At 46.7% G+C, this 17036-nt stretch overlaps 48 non-coding genes across 48 annotated transcripts; all 48 read left to right on the top strand.

The window, feature by feature from the left end:
* Positions 1-173: 173 nt before the first annotated feature.
* LOC136214442 (5S ribosomal RNA) lies at positions 174-292 on the top strand. Its single transcript, XR_010681527.1, has one exon. It is a non-coding gene; the product is annotated as a 5S ribosomal RNA (ribosomal RNA).
* Positions 293-550: 258 nt separating this feature from the next.
* LOC136214398 (5S ribosomal RNA) lies at positions 551-669 on the top strand. Its single transcript, XR_010681484.1, has one exon. It is a non-coding gene; the product is annotated as a 5S ribosomal RNA (ribosomal RNA).
* A 260-nt stretch (positions 670-929) lies between these two features.
* Positions 930-1048, top strand: LOC136213941 (5S ribosomal RNA). The gene has a single exon (XR_010681041.1). It is a non-coding gene; the product is annotated as a 5S ribosomal RNA (ribosomal RNA).
* A 258-nt stretch (positions 1049-1306) lies between these two features.
* LOC136212890 (5S ribosomal RNA) lies at positions 1307-1425 on the top strand. Its single transcript, XR_010680030.1, has one exon. It is a non-coding gene; the product is annotated as a 5S ribosomal RNA (ribosomal RNA).
* A 260-nt stretch (positions 1426-1685) lies between these two features.
* On the top strand, positions 1686-1804 carry LOC136214441 (5S ribosomal RNA). Its single transcript, XR_010681526.1, has one exon. It is a non-coding gene; the product is annotated as a 5S ribosomal RNA (ribosomal RNA).
* A 183-nt stretch (positions 1805-1987) lies between these two features.
* LOC136215658 (5S ribosomal RNA) lies at positions 1988-2106 on the top strand. The gene has a single exon (XR_010682695.1). It is a non-coding gene; the product is annotated as a 5S ribosomal RNA (ribosomal RNA).
* Positions 2107-2364: 258 nt separating this feature from the next.
* LOC136213470 (5S ribosomal RNA) lies at positions 2365-2483 on the top strand. Its single transcript, XR_010680579.1, has one exon. It is a non-coding gene; the product is annotated as a 5S ribosomal RNA (ribosomal RNA).
* A 258-nt stretch (positions 2484-2741) lies between these two features.
* On the top strand, positions 2742-2860 carry LOC136214764 (5S ribosomal RNA). Its single transcript, XR_010681837.1, has one exon. It is a non-coding gene; the product is annotated as a 5S ribosomal RNA (ribosomal RNA).
* A 183-nt stretch (positions 2861-3043) lies between these two features.
* On the top strand, positions 3044-3162 carry LOC136214246 (5S ribosomal RNA). The gene has a single exon (XR_010681342.1). It is a non-coding gene; the product is annotated as a 5S ribosomal RNA (ribosomal RNA).
* Positions 3163-3345: 183 nt separating this feature from the next.
* Positions 3346-3464, top strand: LOC136213065 (5S ribosomal RNA). Its single transcript, XR_010680198.1, has one exon. It is a non-coding gene; the product is annotated as a 5S ribosomal RNA (ribosomal RNA).
* Positions 3465-3723: 259 nt separating this feature from the next.
* LOC136212362 (5S ribosomal RNA) lies at positions 3724-3842 on the top strand. Its single transcript, XR_010679523.1, has one exon. It is a non-coding gene; the product is annotated as a 5S ribosomal RNA (ribosomal RNA).
* Positions 3843-4100: 258 nt separating this feature from the next.
* Positions 4101-4219, top strand: LOC136213501 (5S ribosomal RNA). Its single transcript, XR_010680608.1, has one exon. It is a non-coding gene; the product is annotated as a 5S ribosomal RNA (ribosomal RNA).
* A 183-nt stretch (positions 4220-4402) lies between these two features.
* On the top strand, positions 4403-4521 carry LOC136212111 (5S ribosomal RNA). The gene has a single exon (XR_010679286.1). It is a non-coding gene; the product is annotated as a 5S ribosomal RNA (ribosomal RNA).
* Positions 4522-4779: 258 nt separating this feature from the next.
* On the top strand, positions 4780-4898 carry LOC136214385 (5S ribosomal RNA). Its single transcript, XR_010681473.1, has one exon. It is a non-coding gene; the product is annotated as a 5S ribosomal RNA (ribosomal RNA).
* Positions 4899-5158: 260 nt separating this feature from the next.
* LOC136212718 (5S ribosomal RNA) lies at positions 5159-5277 on the top strand. Its single transcript, XR_010679860.1, has one exon. It is a non-coding gene; the product is annotated as a 5S ribosomal RNA (ribosomal RNA).
* A 183-nt stretch (positions 5278-5460) lies between these two features.
* LOC136215550 (5S ribosomal RNA) lies at positions 5461-5579 on the top strand. Its single transcript, XR_010682589.1, has one exon. It is a non-coding gene; the product is annotated as a 5S ribosomal RNA (ribosomal RNA).
* A 258-nt stretch (positions 5580-5837) lies between these two features.
* LOC136213469 (5S ribosomal RNA) lies at positions 5838-5956 on the top strand. Its single transcript, XR_010680578.1, has one exon. It is a non-coding gene; the product is annotated as a 5S ribosomal RNA (ribosomal RNA).
* A 258-nt stretch (positions 5957-6214) lies between these two features.
* On the top strand, positions 6215-6333 carry LOC136214763 (5S ribosomal RNA). The gene has a single exon (XR_010681836.1). It is a non-coding gene; the product is annotated as a 5S ribosomal RNA (ribosomal RNA).
* A 182-nt stretch (positions 6334-6515) lies between these two features.
* Positions 6516-6634, top strand: LOC136214245 (5S ribosomal RNA). The gene has a single exon (XR_010681341.1). It is a non-coding gene; the product is annotated as a 5S ribosomal RNA (ribosomal RNA).
* A 183-nt stretch (positions 6635-6817) lies between these two features.
* On the top strand, positions 6818-6936 carry LOC136213064 (5S ribosomal RNA). Its single transcript, XR_010680197.1, has one exon. It is a non-coding gene; the product is annotated as a 5S ribosomal RNA (ribosomal RNA).
* A 259-nt stretch (positions 6937-7195) lies between these two features.
* Positions 7196-7314, top strand: LOC136212360 (5S ribosomal RNA). The gene has a single exon (XR_010679522.1). It is a non-coding gene; the product is annotated as a 5S ribosomal RNA (ribosomal RNA).
* A 258-nt stretch (positions 7315-7572) lies between these two features.
* On the top strand, positions 7573-7691 carry LOC136214373 (5S ribosomal RNA). Its single transcript, XR_010681462.1, has one exon. It is a non-coding gene; the product is annotated as a 5S ribosomal RNA (ribosomal RNA).
* A 183-nt stretch (positions 7692-7874) lies between these two features.
* Positions 7875-7993, top strand: LOC136212110 (5S ribosomal RNA). Its single transcript, XR_010679285.1, has one exon. It is a non-coding gene; the product is annotated as a 5S ribosomal RNA (ribosomal RNA).
* A 259-nt stretch (positions 7994-8252) lies between these two features.
* On the top strand, positions 8253-8371 carry LOC136213246 (5S ribosomal RNA). The gene has a single exon (XR_010680369.1). It is a non-coding gene; the product is annotated as a 5S ribosomal RNA (ribosomal RNA).
* Positions 8372-8629: 258 nt separating this feature from the next.
* LOC136214361 (5S ribosomal RNA) lies at positions 8630-8748 on the top strand. The gene has a single exon (XR_010681451.1). It is a non-coding gene; the product is annotated as a 5S ribosomal RNA (ribosomal RNA).
* A 258-nt stretch (positions 8749-9006) lies between these two features.
* On the top strand, positions 9007-9125 carry LOC136214350 (5S ribosomal RNA). Its single transcript, XR_010681440.1, has one exon. It is a non-coding gene; the product is annotated as a 5S ribosomal RNA (ribosomal RNA).
* A 183-nt stretch (positions 9126-9308) lies between these two features.
* On the top strand, positions 9309-9427 carry LOC136212717 (5S ribosomal RNA). The gene has a single exon (XR_010679859.1). It is a non-coding gene; the product is annotated as a 5S ribosomal RNA (ribosomal RNA).
* A 183-nt stretch (positions 9428-9610) lies between these two features.
* On the top strand, positions 9611-9729 carry LOC136214338 (5S ribosomal RNA). Its single transcript, XR_010681428.1, has one exon. It is a non-coding gene; the product is annotated as a 5S ribosomal RNA (ribosomal RNA).
* Positions 9730-9910: 181 nt separating this feature from the next.
* Positions 9911-10029, top strand: LOC136211693 (5S ribosomal RNA). The gene has a single exon (XR_010678887.1). It is a non-coding gene; the product is annotated as a 5S ribosomal RNA (ribosomal RNA).
* A 258-nt stretch (positions 10030-10287) lies between these two features.
* On the top strand, positions 10288-10406 carry LOC136214326 (5S ribosomal RNA). The gene has a single exon (XR_010681417.1). It is a non-coding gene; the product is annotated as a 5S ribosomal RNA (ribosomal RNA).
* A 258-nt stretch (positions 10407-10664) lies between these two features.
* On the top strand, positions 10665-10783 carry LOC136214834 (5S ribosomal RNA). The gene has a single exon (XR_010681902.1). It is a non-coding gene; the product is annotated as a 5S ribosomal RNA (ribosomal RNA).
* A 183-nt stretch (positions 10784-10966) lies between these two features.
* LOC136213376 (5S ribosomal RNA) lies at positions 10967-11085 on the top strand. The gene has a single exon (XR_010680491.1). It is a non-coding gene; the product is annotated as a 5S ribosomal RNA (ribosomal RNA).
* A 259-nt stretch (positions 11086-11344) lies between these two features.
* On the top strand, positions 11345-11463 carry LOC136214315 (5S ribosomal RNA). The gene has a single exon (XR_010681406.1). It is a non-coding gene; the product is annotated as a 5S ribosomal RNA (ribosomal RNA).
* Positions 11464-11723: 260 nt separating this feature from the next.
* On the top strand, positions 11724-11842 carry LOC136213884 (5S ribosomal RNA). Its single transcript, XR_010680983.1, has one exon. It is a non-coding gene; the product is annotated as a 5S ribosomal RNA (ribosomal RNA).
* A 288-nt stretch (positions 11843-12130) lies between these two features.
* On the top strand, positions 12131-12249 carry LOC136213500 (5S ribosomal RNA). Its single transcript, XR_010680607.1, has one exon. It is a non-coding gene; the product is annotated as a 5S ribosomal RNA (ribosomal RNA).
* Positions 12250-12432: 183 nt separating this feature from the next.
* LOC136212109 (5S ribosomal RNA) lies at positions 12433-12551 on the top strand. Its single transcript, XR_010679284.1, has one exon. It is a non-coding gene; the product is annotated as a 5S ribosomal RNA (ribosomal RNA).
* Positions 12552-12809: 258 nt separating this feature from the next.
* On the top strand, positions 12810-12929 carry LOC136215738 (5S ribosomal RNA). Its single transcript, XR_010682770.1, has one exon. It is a non-coding gene; the product is annotated as a 5S ribosomal RNA (ribosomal RNA).
* Positions 12930-13194: 265 nt separating this feature from the next.
* Positions 13195-13313, top strand: LOC136212716 (5S ribosomal RNA). Its single transcript, XR_010679858.1, has one exon. It is a non-coding gene; the product is annotated as a 5S ribosomal RNA (ribosomal RNA).
* Positions 13314-13496: 183 nt separating this feature from the next.
* Positions 13497-13615, top strand: LOC136212715 (5S ribosomal RNA). The gene has a single exon (XR_010679857.1). It is a non-coding gene; the product is annotated as a 5S ribosomal RNA (ribosomal RNA).
* Positions 13616-13798: 183 nt separating this feature from the next.
* On the top strand, positions 13799-13917 carry LOC136214303 (5S ribosomal RNA). Its single transcript, XR_010681395.1, has one exon. It is a non-coding gene; the product is annotated as a 5S ribosomal RNA (ribosomal RNA).
* A 181-nt stretch (positions 13918-14098) lies between these two features.
* LOC136211692 (5S ribosomal RNA) lies at positions 14099-14217 on the top strand. Its single transcript, XR_010678886.1, has one exon. It is a non-coding gene; the product is annotated as a 5S ribosomal RNA (ribosomal RNA).
* Positions 14218-14475: 258 nt separating this feature from the next.
* On the top strand, positions 14476-14594 carry LOC136214290 (5S ribosomal RNA). Its single transcript, XR_010681383.1, has one exon. It is a non-coding gene; the product is annotated as a 5S ribosomal RNA (ribosomal RNA).
* A 258-nt stretch (positions 14595-14852) lies between these two features.
* Positions 14853-14971, top strand: LOC136214833 (5S ribosomal RNA). The gene has a single exon (XR_010681901.1). It is a non-coding gene; the product is annotated as a 5S ribosomal RNA (ribosomal RNA).
* Positions 14972-15154: 183 nt separating this feature from the next.
* LOC136213374 (5S ribosomal RNA) lies at positions 15155-15273 on the top strand. The gene has a single exon (XR_010680490.1). It is a non-coding gene; the product is annotated as a 5S ribosomal RNA (ribosomal RNA).
* A 336-nt stretch (positions 15274-15609) lies between these two features.
* On the top strand, positions 15610-15728 carry LOC136214324 (5S ribosomal RNA). Its single transcript, XR_010681415.1, has one exon. It is a non-coding gene; the product is annotated as a 5S ribosomal RNA (ribosomal RNA).
* A 260-nt stretch (positions 15729-15988) lies between these two features.
* Positions 15989-16107, top strand: LOC136214277 (5S ribosomal RNA). Its single transcript, XR_010681372.1, has one exon. It is a non-coding gene; the product is annotated as a 5S ribosomal RNA (ribosomal RNA).
* A 288-nt stretch (positions 16108-16395) lies between these two features.
* Positions 16396-16514, top strand: LOC136213499 (5S ribosomal RNA). Its single transcript, XR_010680606.1, has one exon. It is a non-coding gene; the product is annotated as a 5S ribosomal RNA (ribosomal RNA).
* Positions 16515-16697: 183 nt separating this feature from the next.
* LOC136212108 (5S ribosomal RNA) lies at positions 16698-16816 on the top strand. The gene has a single exon (XR_010679283.1). It is a non-coding gene; the product is annotated as a 5S ribosomal RNA (ribosomal RNA).
* Positions 16817-17036: the final 220 nt, after the last annotated feature.

The raw sequence follows: 17036 nt of genomic DNA, 5'->3' as shown, positions 1-17036 counted from the left end.
TTGCAACGTGCATTTTTTAATTATTTAATTTTTTTTTCACCATGGCGTGCACGTTTTCGAGGCAGGGGTCAGTGTTTAGGGTCCAGGGGCTTGTGCATGCACGTGAAGGATGAGCATACGGGAGAAAGGGGCGCCCAGTATGGAATATATGCTTAGTTTTTGCATGGGATGACGGGTGCGATCATACCAGCACTAATGCACCGGATCCCATCAGAACTCCGAAGTTAAACGTGCTTGCGCGAGAGTAGTACTAAGATGGGTGACCTCTTGGGAAGTCCTCGTGTTGCACCCCTAAACTTTTTTATAACGTGCATTTTTTAATTATTTAATTTTTTTTTCACCATGGCGTGCACGTTTTCGAGGCGGGCCCAAACTTTTTTGCAACGTGCATTTTTTAATTATTTAATTTTTTTTCACCATGGCGTGCACGTTTTCGAGGCGGGGGTCAGTGATTGGGGTCCGGGGGCTTGTGCATGCACGTGAAGGATGAGCATACGGGAGAAAGGGGCGCCCAGTATGGAATATATGCTTAGTTTTTGCATATGATGACGGGTGCGATCATACCAGCACTAATGCACCGGATCCCATCAGAACTCCGAAGTTAAACGTGCTTGGGCGAGAGTAGTACTAAGATGGGTGACCTCTTGGGAAGTCCTCGTGTTGCACCCCTAAACTTTTTTGCAACGTGCATTTTTTAATTATTTAATTTTTTTTTCACCATGGCGTGCACGTTTTCGAGGCGGGCCTAAACTTTTTTGCAACGTGCATTTTTTAATTATTTAATTTTTTTTTTCACCATGGCGTGCACGTTTTCGAGGCGGGGGTCAGTGTTTGGGGTCCGGGGGCTTGTGCATGCACGTGAAGGATGAGCATACGGGAGAAAGGGGCGCCCAGTATGGAATATATGCTTAGTTTTTGCATGGGATGACGGGTGCGATCATACCAGCACTAATGCACCGGATCCCATCAGAACTCCGAAGTTAAACCTGCTTGGGCGAGAGTAGTACTAAGATGGGTGACCTCTTGGGAAGTCCTCGTGTTGCACCCCTAAACTTTTTTGCAACGTGCATTTTTTAATTATTTAATTTTTTTTTCACCATGGCGTGCACGTTTTCGAGCCGGGCCCAAACTTTTTTGCAACGTGCATTTTTTAATTATTTAATTTTTTTTCACCATGGCGTGCACGTTTTCGAGGCGGGGGTCAGTGTTTGGGGTCCGGGGGCTTGTGCATGCACGTGAAGGATGAGCATACGGGAGAAAGGGGCGCCCAGTATGGAATATATGCTTAGTTTTTGCATGGGATGACGGGTGCGATCATACCAGCACTAATGCACCAGATCCCATCAGAACTCCGAAGTTAAACGTGCTTGGGCGAGAGTAGTACTAAGATGGGTGACCTCTTGGGAAGTCCTCGTGTTGCACCCCTAAACTTTTTTGCAACGTGCATTTTTTAATTATTTAATTTTTTTTTCACCATGGCGTGCACGTTTTCGAGGCGGGCCCAAACTTTTTTGCAACGTGCATTTTTTAATTATTTAATTTTTTTTTTCACCATGGCGTGCACGTTTTCGAGGCGGGGGTCAGTGTTTGGGGTCCGGGGGCTTGTGCATGCACGTGAAGGATGAGCATACGGGAGAAAGGGGCGCCCAGTATGGAATATATGCTTAGTTTTTGCATGTGATGACGGGTGCGATCATACCAGCACTAATGCACCGGATCCCATCAGAACTCCGAAGTTAAACGTGCTTGGGCGAGAGTAGTACTAAGATGGTTGACCTCTTCGGAAGTCCTCGTGTTGCACCCCCAAACTTTTTTGCAACGTGCATTTTTTAATTATTTAATTTTTTTTTTCACCATGGCGTGCATGTTTTCGAGGCGGGGGTCAGTGTTTGGGGTCCGGGGGCTTGTGCATGCACGTGAAGGATGAGCATACGGGAGAAAGGGGCGCCCAGTATGGAATATATGCTTAGTTTTTGCATGGGTTGACAGGTGCGATCATACCAGCACTAATGCACCGGATCCCATCAGAACCCCGAAGTTAAACGTGCTTGGGCGAGAGTAGTACTAAGATGGGTGACCTCTTCGGAAGTCCTCGTGTTACACCCCCAAACTTTTTTGCAACGTGCATTTTTTAATTATTTAATTTTTTTTCACCATGGCGTGCACGTTTTCGAGGCGGGCCCAAACTTTTTTGCAACGTGCATTTTTTAATTATTTAATTTTTTTTTCACCATGGCGTGCACGTTTTCGAGGCGGGGGTCAGTGTTTGGGGTCCGGGGGCTTGTGCATGCACGTGAAGGATGAGCATACGGGAGAAAGGGGCGCCCAGTATGGAATATATGCTTAGTTTTTGCATGGGATGACCGGTGCGATCATACCAGCACTAATGCACCGGATCCCATCAGAACTCCGAAGTTAAACGTGCTTGGGCGAGAGTAGTACTAAGATGGGTGACCTCTTGGGAAGTCCTCGTGTTGCACCCCTAAACTTTTTTGCAACGTGCATTTTTTAATTATTTAATTTTTTTTTCACCATGGCGTGCACGTTTTCGAGGCGGGCCCAAACTTTTTTGCAACGTGCATTTTTTAATTATTTAATTTTTTTTCACCATGGCGTGCACGTTTTCGAGGCGGGGGTCAGTGTTTGGGGTCCGGGGGCTTGTGCATGCACGTGAAGGATGAGCATACGGGAGAAAGGGGCGCCCAGTATGGAATATATGCTTAGTTTTTGCATGTGATGACGGGTGCGATCATACCAGCACTAATGCACAGGATCCCATCAGAACTCCGAAGTTAAACGTGCTTGGGCGAGAGTAGTACTAAGATGGTTGACCTCTTGGGAAGTCCTCGTGTTGCACCCCCAAACTTTTTTGCAACATGCATTTTTTAATTATTTAATTTTTTTTTTCACCATGGCGTGCATGTTTTCGAGGTGGGGGTCAGTGTTTGGGGTCCGGGGGCTTGTGCATGCACGTGAAGGATGAGCATACGGGAGAAAGGGGCGCCCAGTATGGAATATATGCTTAGTTTTTGCATGGGATGACGGGTGCGATCATACCAGCACTAATGCACCGGATCCCATCAGAACTCCGAAGTAAAACGTGCTTGGGCGAGAGTAGTACTAAGATGGGTGACCTCTTCGGAAGTCCTCGTGTTGCACCCCCAAACTTTTTTGCAACGTGCATTTTTTAATTATTTAATTTTTTTTTTCACCATGGCGTGCATGTTTTCGAGGCGGGGGTCAGTGTTTGGGGTCCGGGGGCTTGTGCATGCACGTGAAGGATGAGCATACGGGAGAAAGGGGCGCCCAGTATGGAATATATGCTTAGTTTTTGCATGGGATGACGGGTGCGATCATACCAGCACTAATGCACCGGATCCCATCAGAACTCCGAAGTTAAACGTGCTTGGGCGAGAGTAGTACTAAGATGGGTGACCTCTTCGGAAGTCCTCGTGTTGCACCCCCAAACTTTTTTGCAACGTGCATTTTTTAATTATTTAATTTTTTTTTCACCATGGCGTGCACGTTATCGAGGCGGGCCCAAACTTTTTTGCAACGTGCATTTTTTAATTATTTAATTTTTTTTTCACCATGGCGTGCACGTTTTCGAGGCAGGGGTCAGTGTTTGGGGTCCGGGGGCTTGTGCATGCACGTGAAGGATGAGCATACGGGAGAAAGGGGCGCCCAGTATGGAATATATGCTTAGTTTTTGCATGGGATGACGGGTGCGATCATACCAGCACTAATGCATCGGATCCCATCAGAACTCCGAAGTTAAAAGTGCTTGGGCGAGAGTAGTACTAAGATGGGTGACCTCTTGGGAAGTCCTCGTGTTGCACCCCTAAACTTTTTTATAACGTGCATTTTTTAATTATTTAATTTTTTTTTCACCATGGCGTGCACGTTTTCGAGGCGGGCCCAAACTTTTTTGCAACGTGCATTTTTTAATTATTTAATTTTTTTTCACCATGGCGTGCACGTTTTCGAGGCGGGGGTCAGTGTTTGGGGTCCGGGGGCTTGTGCATGCACGTGAAGGATGAGCATACGGGAGAAAGGGGCGCCCAGTATGGAATATATTCTTAGTTTTTGCATGTGATGACGGGTGCGATCATACCAGCACTAATGCACCGGATCCCATCAGAACTCCGAAGTTAAACGAGCTTGGGCGAGAGTAGTACTAAGATGGGTGACCTCTTGGGAAGTCCTCGTGTTGCACCCCCAAACTTTTTTGCAACGTGCATTTTTTAATTATTTAATTTTTTTTTTCACCATGGCGTGCATGTTTTCGAGGCGGGGGTCAGTGTTTGGGGTCCGGGGGCTTGTGCATGCACGTGAAGGATGAGTATACGGGAGAAAGGGGCGCCCAGTATGGAATATATGCTTAGTTTTTGCATGGGATGACGTGTGCGATCATACCAGCACTAATGCACCGGATCCCATCAGAACTCCGAAGTTAAACGTGCTTGGGCGAGAGTAGTACTAAGATGGGTGACCTCTTGGGAAGTCCTCGTGTTGCACCCCCAAACTTTTTTGCAACGTGCATTTTTTAATTATTTAATTTTTTTTTCACCATGGCGTGCACGTTTTCGAGGCGGGCCCAAACTTTTTTGCAACGTGCATTTTTTAATTATTTAATTTTTTTTCACCATGGCGTGCACGTTTTCGAGGCGGGGGTCAGTGTTTGGGGTCCGGGGGCTTGTGCATGCACGTGAAGGATGAGCATACGGGAGAAAGGGGCGCCCAGTATGGAATATATGCTTAGTTTTTGCATGGGATGACGGGTGCGATCATACCAGCACTAATGCACCGGATCCCATCAGAACTCCGAAGTTAAACGTGCTTGGGCGAGAGTAGTACTAAGATGGGTGACCTCTTGGGAAGTCCTCGTGTTGCACCCCTAAACTTTTTTGCAACGTGCATTTTTTAATTATTTAATTTTTTTTTCACCATGGCGTGCACGTTTTCGAGGCGGGCCCAAACTTTTTTGCAACGTGCATTTTTTAATTATTTAATTTTTTTTTTCACCATGGCGTGCACGTTTTCGAGGCGGGGGTCAGTGTTTGGGGTCCGGGGGCTTGTGCATGCACGTGAAGGATGAGCATACGGGAGAAAGGGGCGCCCAGTATGGAATATATGCTTAGTTTTTGCATGTGATGACGGGTGCGATCATACCAGCACTAATGCACCGGATCCCATCAGAACTCCGAAGTTAAACGTGCTTGGGCGAGAGTAGTACTAAGATGGTTGACCTCTTGGGAAGTCCTCGTGTTGCACCCCCAAACTTTTTTGCAACGTGCATTTTTTAATTATTTAATTTTTTTTTTCACCATGGCGTGCATGTTTTCGAGGCGGGGGTCAGTGTTTGGGGTCCGGGGGCTTGTGCATGCACGTGAAGGATGAGCATACGGGAGAAAGGGGCGCCCAGTATGGAATATATGTTTAGTTTTTGCATGGGTTGACGGGTGCGATCATACCAGCACTAATGCACCGGATCCCATCAGAACCCCGAAGTTAAACGTGCTTGGGCGAGAGTAGTACTAAGATGGGTGACCTCTTCGGAAGTCCTCGTGTTACACCCCCAAACTTTTTTGCAACGTGCATTTTTTAATTATTTAATTTTTTTTCACCATGGCGTGCACGTTTTCGAGGCGGGCCCAAACTTTTTTGCAACGTGCATTTTTTAATTATTTAATTTTTTTTTCACCATGGCGTGCACGTTTTCGAGGCGGGGGTCAGTGTTTGGGGTCCGGGGGCTTGTGCATGCACGTGAAGGATGAGCATACGGGAGAAAGGGGCGCCCAGTATGGAATATATGCTTAGTTTTTGCATGGGATGACCGGTGCGATCATACCAGCACTAATGCACCGGATCCCATCAGAACTCCGAAGTTAAACGTGCTTGGGCGAGAGTAGTACTAAGATGGGTGACCTCTTGGGAAGTCCTCGTGTTGCACCCCTAAACTTTTTTGCAACGTGCATTTTTTAATTATTTAATTTTTTTTTCACCATGGCGTGCACGTTTTCGAGGCGGGCCCAAACTTTTTTGCAACGTGCATTTTTTAATTATTTAATTTTTTTTCACCATGGCGTGCACGTTTTCGAGGCGGGGGTCAGTGTTTGGGGTCCGGGGGCTTGTGCATGCACGTGAAGGATGAGCATACGGGAGAAAGGGGCGCCCAGTATGGAATATATGCTTAGTTTTTGCATGTGATGACGGGTGCGATCATACCAGCACTAATGCACAGGATCCCATCAGAACTCCGAAGTTAAACGTGCTTGGGCGAGAGTAGTACTAAGATGGTTGACCTCTTGGGAAGTCCTCGTGTTGCACCCCCAAACTTTTTTGCAACATGCATTTTTTAATTATTTAATTTTTTTTTCACCATGGCGTGCATGTTTTCGAGGTGGGGGTCAGTGTTTGGGGTCCGGGGGCTTGTGCATGCACGTGAAGGATGAGCATACGGGAGAAAGGGGCGCCCAGTATGGAATATATGCTTAGTTTTTGCATGGGATGACGGGTGCGATCATACCAGCACTAATGCACCGGATCCCATCAGAACTCCGAAGTAAAACGTGCTTGGGCGAGAGTAGTACTAAGATGGGTGACCTCTTCGGAAGTCCTCGTGTTGCACCCCCAAACTTTTTTGCAACGTGCATTTTTTAATTATTTAATTTTTTTTTTCACCATGGCGTGCATGTTTTCGAGGCGGGGGTCAGTGTTTGGGGTCCGGGGGCTTGTGCATGCACGTGAAGGATGAGCATACGGGAGAAAGGGGCGCCCAGTATGGAATATATGCTTAGTTTTTGCATGGGATGACGGGTGCGATCATACCAGCACTAATGCACCGGATCCCATCAGAACTCCGAAGTTAAACGTGCTTGGGCGAGAGTAGTACTAAGATGGGTGACCTCTTCGGAAGTCCTCGTGTTGCACCCCCAAACTTTTTTGCAACGTGCATTTTTTAATTATTTAATTTTTTTTTCACCATGGCGTGCACGTTTTCGAGGCGGGCCCAAACTTTTTTGCAACGTGCATTTTTTAATTATTTAATTTTTTTTTCACCATGGCGTGCACGTTTTCGAGGCAGGGGTCAGTGTTTGGGGTCCGGGGGCTTGTGCATGCACGTGAAGGATGAGCATACGGGAGAAAGGGGCGCCCAGTATGGAATATATGCTTAGTTTTTGCATGGGATGACGGGTGCGATCATACCAGCACTAATGCATCGGATCCCATCAGAACTCCGAAGTTAAAAGTGCTTGGGCGAGAGTAGTACTAAGATGGGTGACCTCTTGGGAAGTCCTCGTGTTGCACCCCTAAACTTTTTTATAACGTGCATTTTTTAATTATTTAATTTTTTTTTCACCATGGCGTGCACGTTTTCGAGGCGGGCCCAAACTTTTTTGCAACGTGCATTTTTTAATTATTTAATTTTTTTTCACCATGGCGTGCACGTTTTCGAGGCGGGGGTCAGTGTTTGGGGTCCGGGGGCTTGTGCATGCACGTGAAGGATGAGCATACGGGAGAAAGGGGCGCCCAGTATGGAATATATGCTTAGTTTTTGCATGTGATGACGGGTGCGATCATACCAGCACTAATGCACCGGATCCCATCAGAACTCCGAAGTTAAACGTGCTTGGGCGAGAGTAGTACTAAGATGGGTGACCTCTTGGGAAGTCCTCGTGTTGCACCCCCAAACTTTTTTGCAACGTGCATTTTTTAATTATTTAATTTTTTTTTTCACCATGGCGTGCATGTTTTCGAGGCGGGGGTCAGTGTTTGGGGTCCGGGGGCTTGTGCATGCACGTGAAGGATGAGTATACGGGAGAAAGGGGCGCCCAGTATGGAATATATGCTTAGTTTTTGCATGGGATGACGTGTGCGATCATACCAGCACTAATGCACCGGATCCCATCAGAACTCCGAAGTTAAACGTGCTTGGGCGAGAGTAGTACTAAGATGGGTGACCTCTTGGGAAGTCCTCGTGTTGCACCCCCAAACTTTTTTGCAACGTGCATTTTTTAATTATTTAATTTTTTTTTCACCATGGCGTGCACGTTTTCGAGGCGGGCCCAAACTTTTTTGCAACGTGCATTTTTTAATTATTTAATTTTTTTTTCACCATGGCGTGCACGTTTTCGAGGCGGGGGTCAGTGTTTGGGGTCCGGGGGCTTGTGCATGCACGTGAAGGATGAGCATACGGGAGAAAGGGGCGCCCAGTATGGAATATATGCTTAGTTTTTGCATGGGATGACGGGTGCGATCATACCAGCACTAATGCATCGGATCCCATCAGAACTCCGAAGTTAAACGTGCTTGGGCGAGAGTAGTACTAAGATGGGTGACCTCTTGGGAAGTCCTCGTGTTGCACCCCTAAACTTTTTTGCAACGTGCATTTTTTAATTATTTAATTTTTTTTTCACCATGGCGTGCACGTTTTCGAGGCGGGCCCAAACTTTTTTGCAACGTGCATTTTTTAATTATTTAATTTTTTTTCACCATGGCGTGCACGTTTTCGAGGCGGGGGTCAGTGTTTGGGGTCCGGGGGCTTGTGCATGCACGTGAAGGATGAGCATACGGGAGAAAGGGGCGCCCAGTATGGAATATATGCTTAGTTTTTGCATGGGATGACGGGTGCGATCATACCAGCACTAATGCACCGGATCCCATCAGAACTCCGAAGTTAAACGTGCTTGGGCGAGAGTAGTACTAAGATGGGTGACCTCTTGGGAAGTCCTCGTGTTGCACCCCTAAACTTTTTTATAACGTGCATTTTTTAATTATTTAATTTTTTTTTCACCATGGCGTGCACGTTTTCGAGGCGGGCCCAAACTTTTTTGCAACGTGCATTTTTTAATTATTTAATTTTTTTTCACCATGGCGTGCACGTTTTCGAGGCGGGGGTCAGTGTTTGGGGTCCGGGGGCTTGTGCATGCACGTGAAGGATGAGCATACGGGAGAAAGGGGCGCCCAGTATGGAATATATGCTTAGTTTTTGCATGTGATGACGGGTGCGATCATACCAGCACTAATGCACCGGATCCCATCAGAACTCCGAAGTTAAACGTGCTTGGGCGAGAGTAGTACTAAGATGGGTGACCTCTTGGGAAGTCCTCGTGTTGCACCCCCAAACTTTTTTGCAACGTGCATTTTTTAATTATTTAATTTTTTTTTTCACCATGGCGTGCATGTTTTCGAGGCGGGGGTCAGTGTTTGGGGTCCGGGGGCTTGTGCATGCACGTGAAGGATGAGCATACGGGAGAAAGGGGCGCCCAGTATGGAATATATGCTTAGTTTTTGCATGGGATGACGGGTGCGATCATACCAGCACTAATGCACCGGATCCCATCAGAACTCCGAAGTTAAACGTGCTTGGGCGAGAGTAGTACTAAGATGGTTGACCTCTTGGGAAGTCCTCGTGTTGCACCCCCAAACTTTTTTGCAACGTGCATTTTTTAATTATTTAATTTTTTTTTTCACCATGGCGTGCATGTTTTCGAGGCGGGGGTCAGTGTTTGGGGTCCGGGGGCTTGTGCATGCACGTGAAGGATGAGCATACGGGAGAAAGGGGCGCCCAGTATGGAATATATGCTTAGTTTTTGCATGGGATGACGGGTGCGATCATACCAGCACTAATGCACCGGATCCCATCAGAACTCCGAAGTTAAACGTGCTTGGGCGAGAGTAGTACTAAGATGGGTGACCTCTTGGGAAGTCCTCGTGTTGCACCCCCAAACTTTTTTGCAACGTGCATTTTTTAATTATTTAATTTTTTTTTCACCATGGCGTGCACGTTTTCGAGGCGGGGTCAGTGTTTGGGGTCCGGGGGCTTGTGCATGCACGTGAAGGATGAGCATACGGGAGAAAGGGGCGCCCAGTATGGAATATATGCTTAGTTTTTGCATGGGATGACGGGTGCGATCATACCAGCACTAATGCACCGGATCCCATCAGAACTCCGAAGTTAAACGTGCTTGGGCGAGAGTAGTACTAAGATGGGTGACCTCTTGGGAAGTCCTCGTGTTGCACCCTTAAACTTTTTTGCAACGTGCATTTTTTAATTATTTAATTTTTTTTTCACCATGGCGTGCACGTTTTCGAGGCGGGCCCAAACTTTTTTGCAACGTGCATTTTTTAATTATTTAATTTTTTTTCACTATGGCGTGCACGTTTTCGAGGCGGGGGTCAGTGTTTGGGGTCCGGGGGCTTGTGCATGCACGTGAAGGATGAGCATACGGGAGAAAGGGGCGCCCAGTATGGAATATATGCTTAGTTTTTGCATGGGATGACGGGTGCGATCATACCAGCACTAATGCACCGGATCCCATCAGAACTCCGAAGTTAAACGTGCTTGGGCGAGAGTAGTACTAAGATGGGTGACCTCTTGGGAAGTCCTCGTGTTGCACCCCTAAACTTTTTTATAACGTGCATTTTTTAATTATTTAATTTTTTTTTCACCATGGCGTGCACGTTTTCGAGGCGGGCCCAAACTTTTTTGCAACGTGCATTTTTTAATTATTTAATTTTTTTTCACCATGGCGTGCACGTTTTCGAGGCGGGGGTCAGTGTTTGGGGTCCGGGGGCTTGTGCATGCACGTGAAGGATGAGCATACGGGAGAAAGGGGCGCCCAGTATGGAATATATGCTTAGTTTTTGCATGTGATGACGGGTGCGATCATACCAACACTAATGCACCGGATCCCATCAGAACTCCGAAGTTAAACGTGCTTGGGCGAGAGTAGTACTAAGATGGTTGACCTCTTGGGAAGTCCTCGTGTTGCACCCCCAAACTTTTTTGCAACGTGCATTTTTTAATTATTTAATTTTTTTTTTCACTATGGCGTGCATGTTTTCGAGGCGGGGGTCAGTGTTTGGGGTCCGGGGGCTTGTGCATGCACGTGAAGGATGAGCATACGGGAGAAAGGGGCGCCCAGTATGGAATATATGCTTAGTTTTTGCATGGGATGACGGGTGCGATCATACCAGCACTAATGCACCGGATCCCATCAGAACTCCGAAGTTAAACATGCTTGGGCGAGAGTAGTACTAAGATGGGTGACCTCTTGGGAAGTCCTCGTGTTGCACCCCCAAACTTTTTTGCAACGTGCATTTTTTAATTATTTAATTTTTTTTTCACCATGGCGTGCACGTTTTCGAGGCGGGCACAAACTTTTTTGCAACGTGCATTTTTTAATTATTTAATTTTTTTTTCACCATGGCGTGCACGTTTTCGAGGCGGGGGTCAGTGTTTGGGGTCCGGGGGCTTGTGCATGCACGTGAAGGATGAGCATACGGGAGAAAGGGGCGCCCAGTATGGAATATATGCTTAGTTTTTGCATGGGATGACGGGTGCGATCATACCAGCACTAATGCACCGGATCCCATCAGAACTCCGAAGTTAAACGTGCTTGGGCGAGAGTAGTACTAAGATGGGTGACCTCTTGGGAAGTCCTCGTGTTGCACCCCTAAACTTTTTTGCAACGTGCATTTTTTAATTATTTAATTTTTTTTTCACCATGGCGTGCACGTTTTCGAGGCGGGCCCAAACTTTTTTGCAACGTGCATTTTTTAATTATTTAATTTTTTTTTTCACCATGGCGTGCACGTTTTCGAGGCGGGGGTCAGTGTTTGGGGTCCGGGGGCTTGTGCATGCACGTGAAGGATGAGCATACGGGAGAAAGGGGCGCCCAGTATGGAATATATGCTTAGTTTTTGCATGTGATGACGGGTGCGATCATACCAGCACTAATGCACCGGATCCCATCAGAACTCCGAAGTTAAACGTGCTTGAGCGAGAGTAGTACTAAGATGGGTGACCTCTTGGGAAGTCCTCGTGTTGCACCCCCAAACTTTTTTGCAACGTGCTGCACCCCTAAACTTTTTTGCAACGTGCATTTTTTAATTATTTAATTTTTTTTTCACCATGGCGTGCACGTTTTCGAGGCGGGCCCAAACTTTTTTGCAACGTGCATTTTTTAATTATTTAATTTTTTTTTTCACCATGGCGTGCACGTTTTCGAGGCGGGGGTCAGTGTTTGGGGTCCGGGGGCTTGTGCATGCACGTGAAGGATGAGCATACGGGAGAAAGGGGCGCCCAGTATGGAATATATTCTTAGTTTTTGCATGTGATGACGGGTGCGATCATACCAGCACTAATGCACCGGATCCCATCAGAACTCCGAAGTTAAACGAGCTTGGGCGAGAGTAGTACTAAGATGGGTGACCTCTTGGGAAGTCCTCGTGTTGCACCCCCAAACTTTTTTGCAACGTGCATTTTTTAATTATTTAATTTTTTTTTTCACCATGGCGTGCATGTTTTCGAGGCGGGGGTCAGTGTTTGGGGTCCGGGGGCTTGTGCATGCACGTGAAGGATGAGTATACGGGAGAAAGGGGCGCCCAGTATGGAATATATGCTTAGTTTTTGCATGGGATGACGTGTGCGATCATACCAGCACTAATGCACCGGATCCCATCAGAACTCCGAAGTTAAACGTGCTTGGGCGAGAGTAGTACTAAGATGGGTGACCTCTTGGGAAGTCCTCGTGTTGCACCCCCAAACTTTTTTGCAACGTGCATTTTTTAATTATTTAATTTTTTTTTCACCATGGCGTGCACGTTTTCGAGGCGGGCCCAAACTTTTTTGCAACGTGCATTTTTTAATTATTTAATTTTTTTTCACCATGGCGTGCACGTTTTCGAGGCGGGGGTCAGTGTTTGGGGTCCGGGGGCTTGTGCATGCACGTGAAGGATGAGCATACGGGAGAAAGGGGCGCCCAGTATGGAATATATGCTTAGTTTTTGCATGGGATGACGGGTGCGATCATACCAGCACTAATGCATCGGATCCCATCAGAACTCCGAAGTTAAACGTGCTTGGGCGAGAGTAGTACTAAGATGGGTGACCTCTTGGGAAGTCCTCGTCCTCGTGTTGCACCCCTAAACTTTTTTGCAACGTGCATTTTTTAATTATTTAATTTTTTTTTCACCATGGCGTGCACGTTTTCGAGGCGGGCCCAAACTTTTTTGCAACGTGCATTTTTTAATTATTTAATTTTTTTTTTCACCATGGCGTGCACGTTTTCGAGGCGGGGGTCAGTGTTTGGGGTCCGGGGGCTTGTGCATGCACGTGAAGGATGAGCATACGGGAGAAAGGGGCGCCCAGTATGGAATATATGCTTAGTTTTTGCATGTGATGACGGGTGCGATCATACCAGCACTAATGCACCGGATCCCATCAGAACTCCGAAGTTAAACGTGCTTGGGCGAGAGTAGTACTAAGATGGTTGACCTCTTGGGAAGTCCTCGTGTTGCACCCCCAAACTTTTTTGCAACGTGCATTTTTTAATTATTTAATTTTTTTTTTCACCATGGCGTGCATGTTTTCGAGGCGGGGGTCAGTGTTTGGGGTCCGGGGGCTTGTGCATGCACGTGAAGGATGAGCATACGGGAGAAAGGGGCGCCCAGTATGGAATATATGCTTAGTTTTTGCATGGGATGACGGGTGCGATCATACCAGCACTAATGCACCGGATCCCATCAGAACTCCGAAGTTAAACGTGCTTGGGCGAGAGTAGTACTAAGATGGTTGACCTCTTGGGAAGTCCTCGTGTTGCACCCCCAAACTTTTTTGCAACGTGCATTTTTTAATTATTTAATTTTTTTTTTCACCATGGCGTGCATGTTTTCGAGGCGGGGGTCAGTGTTTGGGGTCCGGGGGCTTGTGCATGCACGTGAAGGATGAGCATACGGGAGAAAGGGGCGCCCAGTATGGAATATATGCTTAGTTTTTGCATGGGATGACGGGTGCGATCATACCAGCACTAATGCACCGGATCCCATCAGAACTCCGAAGTTAAACGTGCTTGGGCGAGAGTAGTACTAAGATGGGTGACCTCTTGGGAAGTCCTCGTGTTGCACCCCCAAACTTTTTTGCAACGTGCATTTTTTAATTATTTAATTTTTTTTTCACCATGGCGTGCACGTTTTCGAGGCGGGGTCAGTGTTTGGGGTCCGGGGGCTTGTGCATGCACGTGAAGGATGAGCATACGGGAGAAAGGGGCGCCCAGTATGGAATATATGCTTAGTTTTTGCATGGGATGACGGGTGCGATCATACCAGCACTAATGCACCGGATCCCATCAGAACTCCGAAGTTAAACGTGCTTGGGCGAGAGTAGTACTAAGATGGGTGACCTCTTGGGAAGTCCTCGTGTTGCACCCTTAAACTTTTTTGCAACGTGCATTTTTTAATTATTTAATTTTTTTTTCACCATGGCGTGCACGTTTTCGAGGCGGGCCCAAACTTTTTTGCAACGTGCATTTTTTAATTATTTAATTTTTTTTCACTATGGCGTGCACGTTTTCGAGGCGGGGGTCAGTGTTTGGGGTCCGGGGGCTTGTGCATGCACGTGAAGGATGAGCATACGGGAGAAAGGGGCGCCCAGTATGGAATATATGCTTAGTTTTTGCATGGGATGACGGGTGCGATCATACCAGCACTAATGCACCGGATCCCATCAGAACTCCGAAGTTAAACGTGCTTGGGCGAGAGTAGTACTAAGATGGGTGACCTCTTGGGAAGTCCTCGTGTTGCACCCCTAAACTTTTTTATAACGTGCATTTTTTAATTATTTAATTTTTTTTTCACCATGGCGTGCACGTTTTCGAGGCGGGCCCAAACTTTTTTGCAACGTGCATTTTTTAATTATTTAATTTTTTTTCACCATGGCGTGCACGTTTTCGAGGCGGGGGTCAGTGTTTGGGGTCCGGGGGCTTGTGCATGCACGTGAAGGATGAGCATACGGGAGAAAGGGGCGCCCAGTATGGAATATATGCTTAGTTTTTGCATGTGATGACGGGTGCGATCATACCAACACTAATGCACCGGATCCCATCAGAACTCCGAAGTTAAACGTGCTTGGGCGAGAGTAGTACTAAGATGGTTGACCTCTTGGGAAGTCCTCGTGTTGCACCCCCAAACTTTTTTGCAACGTGCATTTTTTAATTATTTAATTTTTTTTTTCACTATGGCGTGCATGTTTTCGAGGCGGGGGTCAGTGTTTGGGGTCCGGGGGCTTGTGCATGCACGTGAAGGATGAGCATACGGGAGAAAGGGGCGCCCAGTATGGAATATATGCTTAGTTTTTGCATGGGATGACGGGTGCGATCATACCAGCACTAATGCACCGGATCCCATCAGAACTCCGAAGTTAAACATGCTTGGGCGAGAGTAGTACTAAGATGGGTGACCTCTTGGGAAGTCCTCGTGTTGCACCCCCAAACTTTTTTGCAACGTGCATTTTTTAATTATTTAATTTTTTTTTCACCATGGCGTGCACGTTTTCGAGGCGGGCACAAACTTTTTTGCAACGTGCATTTTTTAATTATTTAATTTTTTTTTCACCATGGCGTGCACGTTTTCGAGGCGGGCACAAACTTTTTTGCAACGTGCATTTTTTAATTATTTAATTTTTTTTTCACCATGGCGTGCACGTTTTCGAGGCGGGGGTCAGTGTTTGGGGTCCGGGGGCTTGTGCATGCACGTGAAGGATGAGCATACGGGAGAAAGGGGCGCCCAGTATGGAATATATGCTTAGTTTTTGCATGGGATGACGGGTGCGATCATACCAGCACTAATGCACCGGATCCCATCAGAACTCCGAAGTTAAACGTGCTTGGGCGAGAGTAGTACTAAGATGGGTGACCTCTTGGGAAGTCCTCTTGTTGCACCCCTAAACTTTTTTGCAACGTGCATTTTTTAATTATTTAATTTTTTTTTCACCATGGCGTGCACGTTTTCGAGGCGGGCCCAAACTTTTTTGCAACGTGCATTTTTTAATTATTTAATTTTTTTTTTCACCATGGCGTGCACGTTTTCGAGGCGGGGGTCAGTGTTTGGGGTCCGGGGGCTTGTGCATGCACGTGAAGGATGAGCATACGGGAGAAAGGGGCGCCCAGTATGGAATATATGCTTAGTTTTTGCATGTGATGACGGGTGCGATCATACCAGCACTAATGCACCGGATCCCATCAGAACTCCGAAGTTAAACGTGCTTGGGCGAGAGTAGTACTAAGATGGGTGACCTCTTGGGAAGTCCTCGTGTTGCACCCCCAAACTTTTTTGCAACGTGCTGCACCCCTAAACTTTTTTGCAACGTGCATTTTTTAATTATTTAATTTTTTTTTCACCATGGCGTGCACGTTTTCGAGGCGGGCCCAAACTTTTTTGCAACGTGCATTTTTTAATTATTTAATTTTTTTTTTCACCATGGCGTGCACGTTTTCGAGGCGGGGGTCAGTGTTTGGGGTCCGGGGGCTTGTGCATGCACGTGAAGGATGAGCATACGGGAGAAAGGGGCGCCCAGTATGGAATATATTCTTAGTTTTTGCATGTGATGACGGGTGCGATCATACCAGCACTAATGCACCGGATCCCATCAGAACTCCGAAGTTAAACGAGCTTGGGCGAGAGTAGTACTAAGATGGGTGACCTCTTGGGAAGTCCTCGTGTTGCACCCCCAAACTTTTTTGCAACGTGCATTTTTTAATTATTTAATTTTTTTTTTCACCATGGCGTGCATGTTTTCGAGGCGGGGGTCAGTGTTTGGGGTCCGGGGGCTTGTGCATGCACGTGAAGGATGAGTATACGGGAGAAAGGGGCGCCCAGTATGGAATATATGCTTAGTTTTTGCATGGGATGACGTGTGCGATCATACCAGCACTAATGCACCGGATCCCATCAGAACTCCGAAGTTAAACGTGCTTGGGCGAGAGTAGTACTAAGATGGGTGACCTCTTGGGAAGTCCTCGTGTTGCACCCCCAAACTTTTTTGCAACGTGCATTTTTTAATTATTTAATTTTTTTTTCACCATGGCGTGCACGTTTTCGAGGCGGGCCCAAACTTTTTTGCAACGTGCATTTTTTAATTATTTAATTTTTTTTTCACCATGGCGTGCACGTTTTCGAGGCGGGCACAAACTTTTTTGCAACGTGCATTTTTTAATTATTTAATTTTTTTTTCACCATGGCGTGCACGTTTT

Source organism: Euphorbia lathyris, chromosome 1, assembly GCF_963576675.1.
Source record: "Euphorbia lathyris chromosome 1, ddEupLath1.1, whole genome shotgun sequence".
In the NCBI taxonomy this organism is placed as follows: Eukaryota; Viridiplantae; Streptophyta; class Magnoliopsida; order Malpighiales; family Euphorbiaceae; genus Euphorbia; species Euphorbia lathyris.
This window is presented reverse-complemented; position numbering and strand designations above follow the sequence as displayed.